The sequence below is a fragment of the Dipodomys merriami genome, unplaced genomic scaffold, assembly GCF_024711535.1.
Source record: "Dipodomys merriami isolate MVZ:Mamm:240054 unplaced genomic scaffold, mDipMer1.0.p SCAF_726, whole genome shotgun sequence".
NCBI classification, from domain to species: Eukaryota; Metazoa; Chordata; class Mammalia; order Rodentia; family Heteromyidae; genus Dipodomys; species Dipodomys merriami.
The window spans coordinates 145,535-159,076 of NW_027206320.1; positions in this window are offsets into that span (position 1 = coordinate 145,535).

The window sequence follows — 13,542 nt, forward strand, 5'->3', positions numbered from 1 at the left end:
CATAATACTTATTGTTATATGTATTCTTGTTGTCTTTCCAGTCCTCTTCAAACTAGTCTTCTGCTCCATCTTCTCTATATGAGAAGAAATTTCTCTGGCACATCTAATATATAAAAAAGGGGCAAATGCCATGCCTACTCCAGTGGAGTCTGCTTAGCATGGAACACCTGCATTCAGACCTGAGAATGGGGCTTCAAAGAAGCCTATCTCTGAGAATGGGACTTCACCAAAGTCTACCTCAGAGAATGGGGCTTCAAAGAGGCCTATCTCTGAGAATGGGACTTCACTGAAGTCTACCTCAGAGAATGGGGCTTCAAAGAGTCCTACCTCCTGGAAAGGCTGGCAAGCCCCTGGGAAAGATGTGTTTCTGTTCCTGTTTTTCTTTTCTTTGCTGTATAGGAGTGCCTATTAATCTTTTACTGTTCCTGCTGCTTGTTCTACTTACTCATGCTCAATGTTCCCTTATTCAAGGCTCTTTCTTAAAAGTGTTGATGACTCCAACATCCGATGAGTGTCCTGAGAATATGACTAACTCACCAGAGTTAAGTGCTACCGTAAAAGCCCCTCTTGTGGAAGCTATTAGACAAGTCATAAGTAAATATAAAAGTATTGGGGGTTTCATGACATCACTTCAGCAGAAGGAATTGTTTGTAAGAGATTTACAGGAAGCTGTAGGCACGGCTAGATCAAAAAGAGTGTATGGCTACTGGAGACTTCCCTTTAATCCTAAAGCATATACAATAGACTCATATAGATATCCTGTAGATAAGAAAGATGTAGAGGGATATTTAGACCAAAAGCTAAATAAGATTCTTAAAAAGTTGGTAGATGGAAGGTGGAAATGGCTTATCAGAGGAAAATGGTGGGATCCTCCATTATCTAGAGGACCCCAAAGACTTCCACCAAATCCATAGCCTTTTACAGTTGTGTATGATAAGTACGGCAACCATTGGGAAAACTACTTAGAAGAAAAAACTTCCTATTACTCTCTTTCATTTACTGAGAGACTTGCTAGATCTAGGTCTCCTTGGTACTTACTATCAAAGAAGGAACAAGAAAGATCTTATGAGACAGTTAAGGCCTCTATGGAGAAGAGTAAACGATTATGTGAAAGGGTTACAGAAAAGACACTATGAGCTTAAATTTGATATATGGCCAGATTTAACTAAGTATACTAAATATCATGATTTTGGCCACAAATTGGGGACCCTCTAAAGAATGTCAAAGAAACACAATTGCTTAAAAAAGATTTGAAACATATAAAGTACAAAACTAAACAAAAGTAACTATAAAGTACTAGAGTTCATGCCTTTCTGTCCAGCACCTTGCCCGTGTGCTCTGGTTAATGGTTAATAGGTGATAAACATCAAAACCAATTGTATTTCTTAAAAAATAGAGGTAAAGCCGAAAACAAGTGCCTATTGTCATAGCTCGTAATCCAAAAACAAGATCAGGCGACCAGCTGGTGAACACCTAAAAATGAAGCCTTGCAGCAAGATTGTGTAACTTTTTGCCCTTTCTCATGGAGACTTTAGCTATAAAAGCATGTTATCCTCTGCAATAAATCACACTCAGCATTCACTCCTCTTCTGTGTGAGTTGTCTGTTTGCCATCTCCCCACCTGTTCCAGTTCCTCCACTAGGTGTCCTCCATCGTCCCAACAGAGCCAGTCAGTGGCAGAGGTCCATTGTATCTTTGCTATCTCAATTCTCAGCAGCAAGAGGACTTTAGTTTGGGCATTGGTATCTGTATCATGATGACGTAAGAAAGAAGCCACTCTGGTATTATTCTGCATATATACACTGTGCAGGGTTGTCCAGCCATCTACAGTTATTGCATTTGCCACTTGAGCCACCAACTCACGGACAATGTCTAAGTGTCCACTGTAGGCTTCCTGATGAAGAGGGGTATACTCATCATCATCCCTAGTATTCACATGAGTGGCCTTTTTGGAAAGTAGTCTCCACATTGTAGTAAGCTGAATATTTTCAGCAGCCCAATGAAGAAATTTACTTGGATCCTTGTCCAATTTTTGTCTTGCAATTGATACCATTCCTTATTTTTTCATCTTGTTCCTCAGCTTCCTAAGAATTGCCTCACCAGAGACTTTGAGTGCCAATGGGAATGAAGTTTCCATGTATTTCCCTAATAGTTCACATAGGTTGAACTGGTCAGAAAAATCTAGTGAATTTTCTGCATATCTGATTTGTATCCTTTTTCCAATTTTACTATTCAAAATTATTCTAACTGGAGAGTAGGGAATTGATGGAGAACAGAGGAAAGATGTTCCTCCGTATTCAAAAGTACAGACTGAAAATAAGGACCAGTGATGTCTTCATGTGCAGTTTATTCTAGGAATGAGAAAAGACGAAATAATGCCCTCTACATAAATGATTTGGGAAATGGCAGAGCAAAAAGTGAAATGATGCAACCAAAAATATAAAAGCAAAATAAATTAGGATAATTATGGAACAATCATATTATCTATGAGAACCATGAAATAGAGAAAGGAAGAGAGATACAGATATGCAATGACCTAGCTAGCCACAAAATTCATGCCTCTGATCAACTGATAGAGCAAACAAAATTTTATTTTTTAAAAAAAGATGGAAATAGAATTTATATATTTACTTGGAATTAGTAAATACATTTTAGTAGCCTACATAAAGAGACATAGCTTTGAACAAATTACAGACAAGAATCTAAATCCTTGGTAATTCTAGTAAATCCTTGGTAATTCTAGTAAAATTTCACTGAAATCAGTTGAATCACACTTTTCCTGTACAATGAAGAAATAGGTCCAAGTTAGTTAAAGCAGCTAGAGAAGGCAGGAAGATTTTATCTGTGACAAAACTTTGTGGAAAATGGTATTGAGGATTTCTCACTGGTGATCCACTTGCACTAGAAGCATGATTCTGAACTATTGCTTGCTGATTCTGAACTATTGCTTTGATCATTATATTCTCCAAGAAGAAAAAATGAGAATTGATAGTTTAGGACTACTAATACATTTTGACCTTCTCACTAAGCACCTTCAATCATCAAAATCACATGAAGAAAATAGACAGGCCTACTTTTTTAGATGAAACCAAGTGTCTTAAAAAACAAAGAATTTATGTAGTCATGCATAGGACTTCTATTTTACCAATGCCTCATACATTTTTTATAATGTTGGGTAACAATAAATAATGGATCTATTAGAAGGCTCTTAAAGCTCATATGTTCAATAGTGAGTTCTCTTACACTGTATCATGGTATTTTTTGTTTATGGTCTTAAGAAATTTACATAACTAACTTGAATTTCTGACAGGACAGTATCATCACTGTACATCTTGCTTCTATACTCTCAGTTTTACATTACTATCTAAGTATGTGCATTAGATAGTTATAGAGAAAAAAGTAGAAGCCACACTAGTGGCTCATGTCATTAATAATAGTTAATCAGAAAGATGAAATGTGAGTATTGTGTTTGAAAGCAGACCAAGAAAAAACTGTCCATTAGATTCTGATTTGAAAGTAACCAACAAACACTAGAAATGGAGCTGTGGTACAAGCAATAAAATGCTAGCCTTGAGAAAACTGAAATAAAAAATAAATTCTGGAAAAAGCTATGTGTACAGTAGGAAATGACCTGCTGTGTTAGGAGTCATTCCAGATGTGTAGAGGCTCTCAGTTTTGTCTACAGTTGTTCTGATAACAATAGTGCCATCTTCTCGGTGGTTGGAATATTCATGTGCTCAAGGACTCCCTGAGGCCTTGAGCTACCCGTTAGTGTGTGTGTGTGTGTGTGTGTGTGTGTGTGTGTGTGTGTTTCCCTCATTTTCCCCTGTCCACTTTGTGAGTGCCTGTCTGCCTATTCCTAATCTCGGATAGTGCCCCTTCTCCATTGGATACTTGCCTTTAGCATCGATCAGGATCTGTAATGAGTCTTAAATTGTCAGAGACCTGAATATTCCACTTTTCCTTTGGAGCCCAAATTCGGCTGTCCATATCTTTGTACACCTCCAGAGGATTCTGGGTCAGCAGGGCCAGCTGGCATATGTTCTCCCCTGCCTCTGGGGGGGCAGGGTCAGTCATGCGATGTCCTGTAATTTTCCTCAGCTGGGCCTCTGGGTGTACGTCCAACTCTCAGCAGTCTGGCAGTGGAGTGGGGGAAGGGTGGTTGCCAGTGGCTCTGACCAACTCGAGCTTGATAGCTGACTGAAGGCTAACCCAGCAAGGATGATCAGGGTTTACATGGGAGGTGAGGCCAAGTTGGCTTGGAAGCATTGGTCGATGTCTAGGAAATGTCAACATATGTTTTCACAGGTAAGTCTATCTTCCAACCCTAGCAGGGCCTCTAGACAATTCCAGATGTCAGAATACAGAGGCAAAGACTTTGAGCTCCGGGGCCAGAGAACTAGGGGATGAGAGACTGGTATGGCCAGTGCCTCAATGTTCTGGGGCATTATCCTTGAACTGGCTATGTCCCCCTTGTGTAAGTTCTTAACCCAGTGCTAGCCACACACCGGACACTTGTGCTGTGGAAGTGGTAGGAGTAGAGGTGAGATCTAGGATGACCAAAATCAGGATTTATGGCCTGAATGGGGTATAGGGTGTCTTTAAAAAAATTTTAGAGCTGGAACTCAGAGCTTGGCACTGTCCCTGAGCTTCCTTTGTTCGAAGCTAACACTCTAACACTTGAACCACAGCTCACCTTTCATCTTTTTTAGTAGCTGAATAGACAGACGAGTCTCACATACTTTCCTGCCTTGACTGGTTTAAGTTGCTGCCCTAAGAGCTCAACCAATTGAGTAGTTAGGATTTCTGGTATGAGCCTCTGGCAACTGCTAAGGATGTGTGTGTGTGTGTGTGTGTGTGTGTGTGTGTGTGTGTGTGTGTGTGTGTGTGTGTGTGTGTGTGTGTGTGTGTGTGTGTGTGTGTGTGTGTGTGTTTACCAGGGCTTAAACTCAGAGCTTAGGTGGTATCCTATGTATCTTTAACTTGTTTGCACAAGGTTGGTGCTGTACTACTTGAACTACAGTAGCTCCGCTTCCCATCATTTTCATGATTCTTTGGAGATAAGAGTTTGCCCAGGCTAGCTTTGAATCTTGATTGATCCATAGGTCTCAGCCTTGAGTAGCTAGGATTATAGGCATGAGCCACTGGCATCCAGCTGCATGGATGTCTTTTCCGAATCTCTTCTGTTCTAACAGCTGTCTACTTGCCCTGGCCTAGATCTCTGACCTCCACATCAGCTTCCACCAGCCCCTGACTGTGTGAAGAACGTATAACTCAAACCTGATCCCATTCTTTTTCCTTAGGGGAGGAGGTTATGTTTCATCTGAAGCCTGGGGTAGGAGGGGTAGCTGTAGATGGGTGCTATGTAGAGGTAGTATGTTTTAGCCAAGAAAGGAAGTGTGGCCAGATGCTAATAGCTCATGCTCTCATACTCCTAGCTCTTCAGGAGTCTGAGATCTGAGGAGTGCCATTCAGAGGCAGCCTAGATAGAAAAGTCTGTGAGATTCTCTTCTGCAAATAACCACCCAAAACCTGGAAGAAAAGCTGTGGCTTAAGTGGTAGAGTGCTAGCCCTGAATGAAAAAAGTGAGGCCCAGAGCCCAGGCCCTGCATACACACACAGACACACACAGACACACAGACATGCAGACACACACACACACACACACACACACACACACACACACACACACACACAACACATACACAGGAAGGTGGTAATGATGAGCTGAGCTAGAACTGGGGGCAGTTCTGAGGTATTGTCACAGTAAACTCTACAGGCATATCAAGTGGTTTCTACCTAAATCCTTCTTGGGCTAAGGGGTCTGGGCCATGGCAGTAAGTTCCATGGAACCTGTCCCTCCATCTGTGCACTGGGCCACAGGACCAAATGGATGCTCATTTGTAGTCGGCCCACGAATGCAGACCTTCATGTGCCCCTGAGCACTAGTGAGGAAAGGAGGCCTCTGAGCCCTGGGACTACAGGGACAGCCAGCTGGCTGTGGATTCCTCAGACTACAAGTCTTTCATGAGCCCAACTCAACACCTGCCCAAGGTGTGCCTGACAAATTCACACTCTTGTGATACCCGCATGAGTGGGCATTACCTGGTGTGACATCTTGCAGCTTCTTCCCCTCCTGGCTCAGAACTGTGGTCTGAGACTTCAATTTACTGTTCAGATCCACATTACATCCATGACAGATGCCATTCTGGTTATCTCCATGCCCCAAGGCTCCACCCTTCTCTGGTACTGTGTCTTGCTCTGTAGGGAATGGCCTCCAAACAGGCTGCTCTCAAGACTTGTAGGACACCTAGAATTGGAGACCCTTATGGGCCCACTGGAAAGTGGGCCTAGAGCCACAGAGTGAGATACAAGTAGGCCAGGGGTTGGTCATGGGGCTTGAACTCTGGGCCTGGGCGCTGTCCCCAAACTCTTTAGCTTACCACTTGAGCTACAGAGCCACATCCGGTTTTATGGAGGGTCCTTGGAGATCAGAGTCTCCCTGATTTTCCTGCTTGGGCTGGCTTTGAACCGTGATCCTCACATCTCAGTCTTCTGAGGACTAGGAGGACAGGTGTGAGCCACCAGTGCCCAGCTGATATGGCCTTTCACCACAGTGAGCTAGGAGCTCCTGAAAGCTTTTCTTTATTTTTCTGTGCCAGTACTGGGGCTTGAACATAGGGTCTGGGCTCTGGTCTCTTAACTTTTTCACTCAAGGTTAGCACTTTACCACTTGAGCCACAGCTCCATTTCTGGCTTTTGGTAGGTCATCGGCAAAAAGAGTCTCACTAACTTTCCTCCCCTGAGCTGGCTTGACACAAGATATCTATTTCAGTCTCCTGAGTAGCTAAGATTTACAGGGGTTGAGCCACTGGTGGCATTGGGCTAGAAGCTTTTCTTAAGCAAGCATTATTCCCTGCATTTGCCCTGAATCCTACATGCAAAGGAGGTCTGAGGGTCAGGAGCTGTTAAAAATAAGCTCCCAGCCACAGGAAATGGATGGGGTCCCTGGTAAAATCTGACCTAATCTTCACCCTGGGCCCCATTCTGGGACCCCACCCTCTGCCCTACCTGTGACTCAGCCTTGAATGTCCTGCCATACTTGCCTGAAGCCACAGAACCTTCATTCCACCCATACCATCAGTTCTACACCACACCTCAGGACATTTGCCCATGCTGTACCTTCTTCCTGAGGCCCTGTGCCCTGAATCCACATCTTAGAACTCCTGTGGAATTTTGACACTGCTTATATCACCTCCTGGAGCAAGTCTTTCCTTCCCTTCTTCCTCTTTTTTTAAAAATATTGAGTTGCTAGAGATGGAACTTGTGCAGGCTGACTGGCAACTGCTCTATCTTGGGTTTGTGTGTGTGTGTGTGTGTGTGTGTGTGTGTGTGTGTGTGTGCTTGTGGGGTTTGATTTCATGGCCTGGATGGTATCTGATCCCTGAGCTTTTTTTTTTTTTTTTTGGGTCCGGTTGTGGGGCCTGAACTCTAGGCCTGGTGCTGTCCCTCAGCTCTTCAGCTCATGGCTAGCACCCTACCATATGAATCACAGCGCCATTCTGGCTTTTTTCTTTTTTCTTATGTGGTGCTGAGGAATCGAACCCAGGGCCTCAGGCATGCAAGGCAAGCGCTCTACCACTGAGCCACCTTCCCAGTCCCTGATCCCTGAGCTTTTGTGCTCAAGGCTAGCACTCTAGTACTTAAACCACAGCTCTACTTCTGGCTTTTTGTGTGTTTAATTAGAGAAAAGTGTCTCATATAGACTTTCCTGCTTGCAATTGGGATCCTCAGATCTCAGCCTCCTGAGTAGCTTACAGAGGTTAACCACCATCACCTACCCTCTACCCTACCTCTTACCTATAAACTCAGCCCTCCTCTGATTCCCAGAAGAATACGTCTCATCAGGCTCATTTTTTTTTTTGCCAATCTTGGGGCTTGAACTCAAGTTCTGGGCATGTTCCTGAGCTGCTTTTGCTCAAGGCTAGCACTCTATCACTTAAGTCATAGTGTCACTTTTGGCTTTTTCTTTTTCTGTGGTACAGAGGAATTGAACCTAGTCATGGAAGGGTGCTAATTAAAGTTATATAAAACATGAATTATAATATGAATGAAATTCATGGTTCCATTACTTGTTCTAAGAAAACAATTATGCCTTTTGTTTTCAATTATATTTCTTTGAGAATGTGTAACATTCATATATTTCACTGTTAAAATTGATGTTACATTATATCAAGTTGATTCAAACTTGTATTTGAAAATTGCACACTTAAAACAAATATACTTCCACTTTCTTCTAACACATAATTAAAATAACAGTATAGCAAAGCTTGGTGTTAGCTGTTCATGTGTAGAATCCTAGAAACTCAGGAGGCTAAGACCTGAATATTTTAGTTCAATGTCAGTGCAAACAGACAAAAATGTGAAAAATTATCTCCAATTATCCAGCAAGAAGCAGAAGGTGAGAATGTGGCTCAAGGAATAGAGTGTCATCATCCATGAGCAATAAATATGAAGGAGACCATTAAACATTGAGTTCAAGCCCTAAAATGGCACGTACACACAAGACAACAACAAAAAAGTAGTATGAGCATCAATATTATTGAAGACAAAATAGGAAAGATAATGAGAAATGTGTAAACATCTTGCAGACAGAAATCATTTGACAGAATTTTGATTCATGAGAGGGAAAAGTCACAGTATGATTTGTACATTCTCATTGTAGTCATTTGTGTTGAAACTTGGCTATTGGGTAACATGTGAAAGAGCAGACTGGACTACCTGACAGTGCAGACATTGCCTGTGACTATGCACTATCCCACTCTGCAAAAATCTAAAATAGTGATGGTTATTTTTTTTAAAAACCTCGTTAGTGACTGGTCCACACAGACTGGGGTCCTTATTTTGAGGCTTCAGACCAGTGCTTTTGTTTATAACCACTCCTATTTTATCCCTCTTCCTTTGTGCAGCTATACCTTACTTAGCTGGCACCAAGCCAAGGCTTTGAACTAGACCGACTTCTCTATAAACTCAACAGCAACATTCTAAGTTTAGAAGATAAAATTGAGGAAAGTTTTCAACACAAATTAAAATACACAGTGGAAAAGGTGGGAGAGAAAAGATAAGATGAAAAGTAGAATAGCTAACTATTCAAGAATTCATAAACAGTTTCTAAACTTTACAAGAGAGCTGGGGTACAGTTCAGTTGTAGAAACAGACTAATATATACAAAGCCATGGGTTAAATCTCCAAGAAGGCCTAATAATAATTTCATACATAGTAGTAATACAATAGTTACTTGAAATAAATACTTTCATATTAGAGAGGCCTGAATCCTCAAAAACTAAACAAAATATTTTCAATTCTTGTACCCACTGACATAAAACTAAGAATGAAATGGAAATAGTTTCCTTTTCTGTCCTTTCCTTTCCTTTTCTGTTTTCTTCTTTTTCTTTTTTTTCCTTTGGCACTACTGGTGCTTGAAGTTGCTAAGACTCTAACCACTTTAGATTATTTTTCTGGCCAAGCCTCTCGTGAGCAATGATCTATTCCCTATGTCTTCCACAAACGTGAGATAACAGGGAAATTACACTATGTCTAACTTACTTTGGTTTTGTAATTTCTCACTATTTTTTTTTGTCAAAACTGGCCCTGATATGTCTTCTAAATCTCTGCCTTCTAATTAGCAGGATATATTTCAGCTCAAGCTTAGACCCAGACTATTTTTCAATGTAAACATTCCATTTTGACTTCTGTTTTCTAGTTATCATTAAATTCTATTGAGGTTAGTATGGATCTTTATGAAGTTATCAGAAGAACACAGAAATATCCCTGGAATAATTTTCCTGGTTTCTTTAAATATTTATAGCATGACATCACAAGTAGGACATTAATATTTCACAAATACTTTATGCAGACTTCAGTAGTTTTTTTTTTTTTTTTTTTTTTTTTTTTTTTTTTTTTTTTTTTTTTTGGTCCGGTCGTGGGGCCTGAACTCTGGGCCTGAGCGCTGTCCCTCAGCTCTTCAGCTCAAGGCTAGTGCTCTACCACTTGAGCCACAGCGCCACTTCTGGCTTTTTTCTTTTTGCTTATGTGGTGCTGAGGAATCGAACCCAGGGCCTCAGGCGTGCAAGGCAAGCACTCTACCACTGAGCCACCTTCCCAGCCCCCAGACTTCAGTAGTTTTAATTATTTTGCACACATATTAAGCCCAACATATTTCTATCAACTCTATATGAATATACCATATTTACAGACACGTTTCTTTACCAAAAATGAGTCTGTCTCATGCTTCCTTTTTATAATTAAACCCACTACTTCTCTTTGTCCCATCCCAAACCTGTTTCATCCTGGTAACACATTTTTTTTTTCTCTGACTTCTAGATCATGCAATGTTTGCCTTGCATGTGTGAAGCATGGGTTTGATTCCTCAGTACTACATAAACAAAACAATCTGTAATTGGCACTATGACAAGTCATAGAGTGCTAGCATGAGGAAAAGAAGCTCAAGAACATTGCCAAGACCCTGAGTTCAACCCCCAGGACTAGGCAAAAATAAACATGATGCATTTTATTAAGCCTGGCACTAGAGGCTCACGCCTGTTGTCCTAGAAGCTCAGGAGGCTGAGGATTGAGTTTTGAAGCCAGCCCTGGCAGGAAAGTCCATGAGATTCTTATCTCCAATTAAATCTCAGAAAAATCTGAAAGTACTGCTGTGCTTCAAGTGAAAGAGTTCTAGCGTTCATTCAAAGGAGCTCAGGGACAGCGCCCAGACCCAGATTTCAAACCTCAGGAAAGAAAAAAGAAAAGAAAAAAAAACACACTAAATACTATACATAAACTGCTTTGTCAAATAGCAATTTCTATACAGCTACTTAAAGTTAATTTAAAAATATGATTAGAATAAAATACCAATCACTTTGGGAAGAAGACATAGATAGAATTGAAAGGTTGTTTACAGGAGACAAAGTAAATTTTATATCATACACTTTGAGTTGAAATTTGTTCTTGTCGTCTTACATCATTTATGGAATTGACAATACTATAGTTATGGGTCAGTTTCCTTGAGAAACTGATTGTATTCTTCTGTCTTTTCACAAGAAACCATAGAGGTGATTTTTTGCATCTTTTTTTAAAAATTGTGAACTTACCTTTCAGAGGGGCTACAATTACATGGGCAATGTAATGAGTTCATTTCTTACCAAGCGTTGTTGCGTCCTCGTTTGTTTCCCGTTTCCATCCCTTCCCATCTTCCCCCACCTCACCTCCCAGCCAAAGTTGTACATTTTGTTTTTCGACATAAAGTCTTGTACATCTCATTGCTGGAATGGGTCCACCTGTATCCCCATTTAAACAATATGTTTTTTCCCTCCCCTCCAGAAATTATACAAACATCAAATACAGTGAAATCAAGGCCTTACCGTAGGGGAAGGACATACAAAGAAACAAAGAAATCACCTTATACGTATGTTAGAAACAATCACAAGAAAAAAAATACATTTGAATCCTTATCTTGGAGTTAATTTCTCCTAACATCAACTTCTCTGAGAGTTTCTGCTTGTCTCAGACATATATTAGTTATTGCAAATAAGGGAAACCATGGGACCTATGTTTCTTTGGGCCTGGTTTACATCACTTAATATAATTTTTTCCAAGTCGTTCCATTTCATAACAAATGGGGCAATGCCATCTTTTCTGATGGAGGCATAGAATTCCATAGTGTATATATACCACATTTTATTGATCCATTCATTTGCTGAGGGGTATCTGGGTTGGTTCCACATCTTAGCTGTAGCAAATAATGCTGCAATAAACATAGTTGTGCTGATAGCTTTGTTTGTGATCATTTGGGTAAATGCCCAAAAGTGGGATTGCTGGGTCATAGGGGAGCTTTAAGTGGAGTCTTTTGAGGAACCTCTATACTACCTTCCAAAGTGGTTGAACAAGTTTACACTCCCACCAACAATGCAGAAAGGTTCCCTTTGGTCCACATCTCCTCCAGCATCTGTTTTTATTACAATTCTTGAATATATACATTCTAAATGGAATGAGAGTGGTATCTCAATGGTGTTTTGATTTGCATTACTTTTATGGCTATGGAGGTTTTGCATTTCTTCATGTGTCTATTGGCCACCCTTCTTTCCTCTTCAGAGAAGTTTCTCTTTAAGTCTTTAGCTCACTTATTCATTGGGCAATTGTTTCTTTGAGGGTTTGTTGTTGGGCATTTTAATTATTTGCATTTCAGGTATATTTTAGATGTGAGACCCTTGTCCATTGTATGGCTAGTGAAGATCTTCTCCAAATCCTTGGGATTTCTATTGATCTGGCTAGCTATGTTCTGTGCCAGCAGAAGCTCTGTGATTTCATGCAATCCCGTTTGTCCAAGCTTTCTTTGATTTGTTGTGTTTCTGGGTTTCTATTAAGAAAATTTCTGCCTGTGCCAAGGAGATCTATGGTATCTTGTATTCCATTCTGTACTGTTTTCAGGCTGTCTGCTTTGACTCTGAGTTCTTTCATACATTTGGTGTTGATTCTTGTTCAGGATGCTATATAAGGCTCTAGCTTTAGTTTTCTACAAGTGATCAACCAATTTAGCCATCACCCTTTACAGAAGAGGCTGTCTTTCTTCCATTCTATTTTTTAGCTCCCTTATCGAAGATTAGGTGTGGGTTCATACCTGGGTTTTCAATTCTATTCCATTGGTCCTGAGGTCTGTTCTTGTGCCAGTAGCAGGCTGTTTTGATTACTATGGCTTTGTAGTGGAGTTTGAAATTTGGTATTGATATTCCTCCAGCACTGTGCTTTCTGTTAAGGATTGTTTTTCCTATTTGGGTTTTTATTGTTCTATATGAATTTTTGGATTGCCTCTTCTATTTCCTTGACGAATAAGGTTGGAATACTGATAAGTATCACATTAAATTTGTAGATAGCTTTGGGAAGTATTGCCATTTTCACGATGTTGATCCTTCCAATCCAGGAGCATGGGAGGTTTTTCTGCTTCCAAATTTTTCTTTTGATTTCCTTTTTAAGGTTTTTAAAGTTTTCTTTTTTTTTAATTTAATTTAATTTTATTTATGAACATACTGTACAGAGGAGTTACAATTACATGGGCAGGATAATGCGTACATTTCTTACCAAGCATTGCAGCCTCCTCCTTTGTTTACCCTTCACATCCCTTCCCAGCCTCCCCCCTCCCCCCAATCCCAATCCCAATCCTTCTCCTTCCCCCCCTTCCCCCCCCCTCACCGACGTTGTAAAGCTCATTTTGGACATGACAACTTGTACACCAGAATCAACTCCAAGTGGATCAAAGACCTTGAACTCAAAGTAGACACTCTGAAAACATTACAGGATGGAATAGGAGAAACCCTAGGTCTCCTTGGCTCAGGCCGAAATTTTCTGAATAGAGACCCGGAAACAGAACAAATCAAAGAAAGGTTGGACAAATGGGATTGCAAGGTTTTTAAAGTTTTCATCATAGAGGTCCTTCACTTTTTTGGTTAAGTTAATTCCTAGGTTTTTTATTTGTTGTGGGGCTATTAT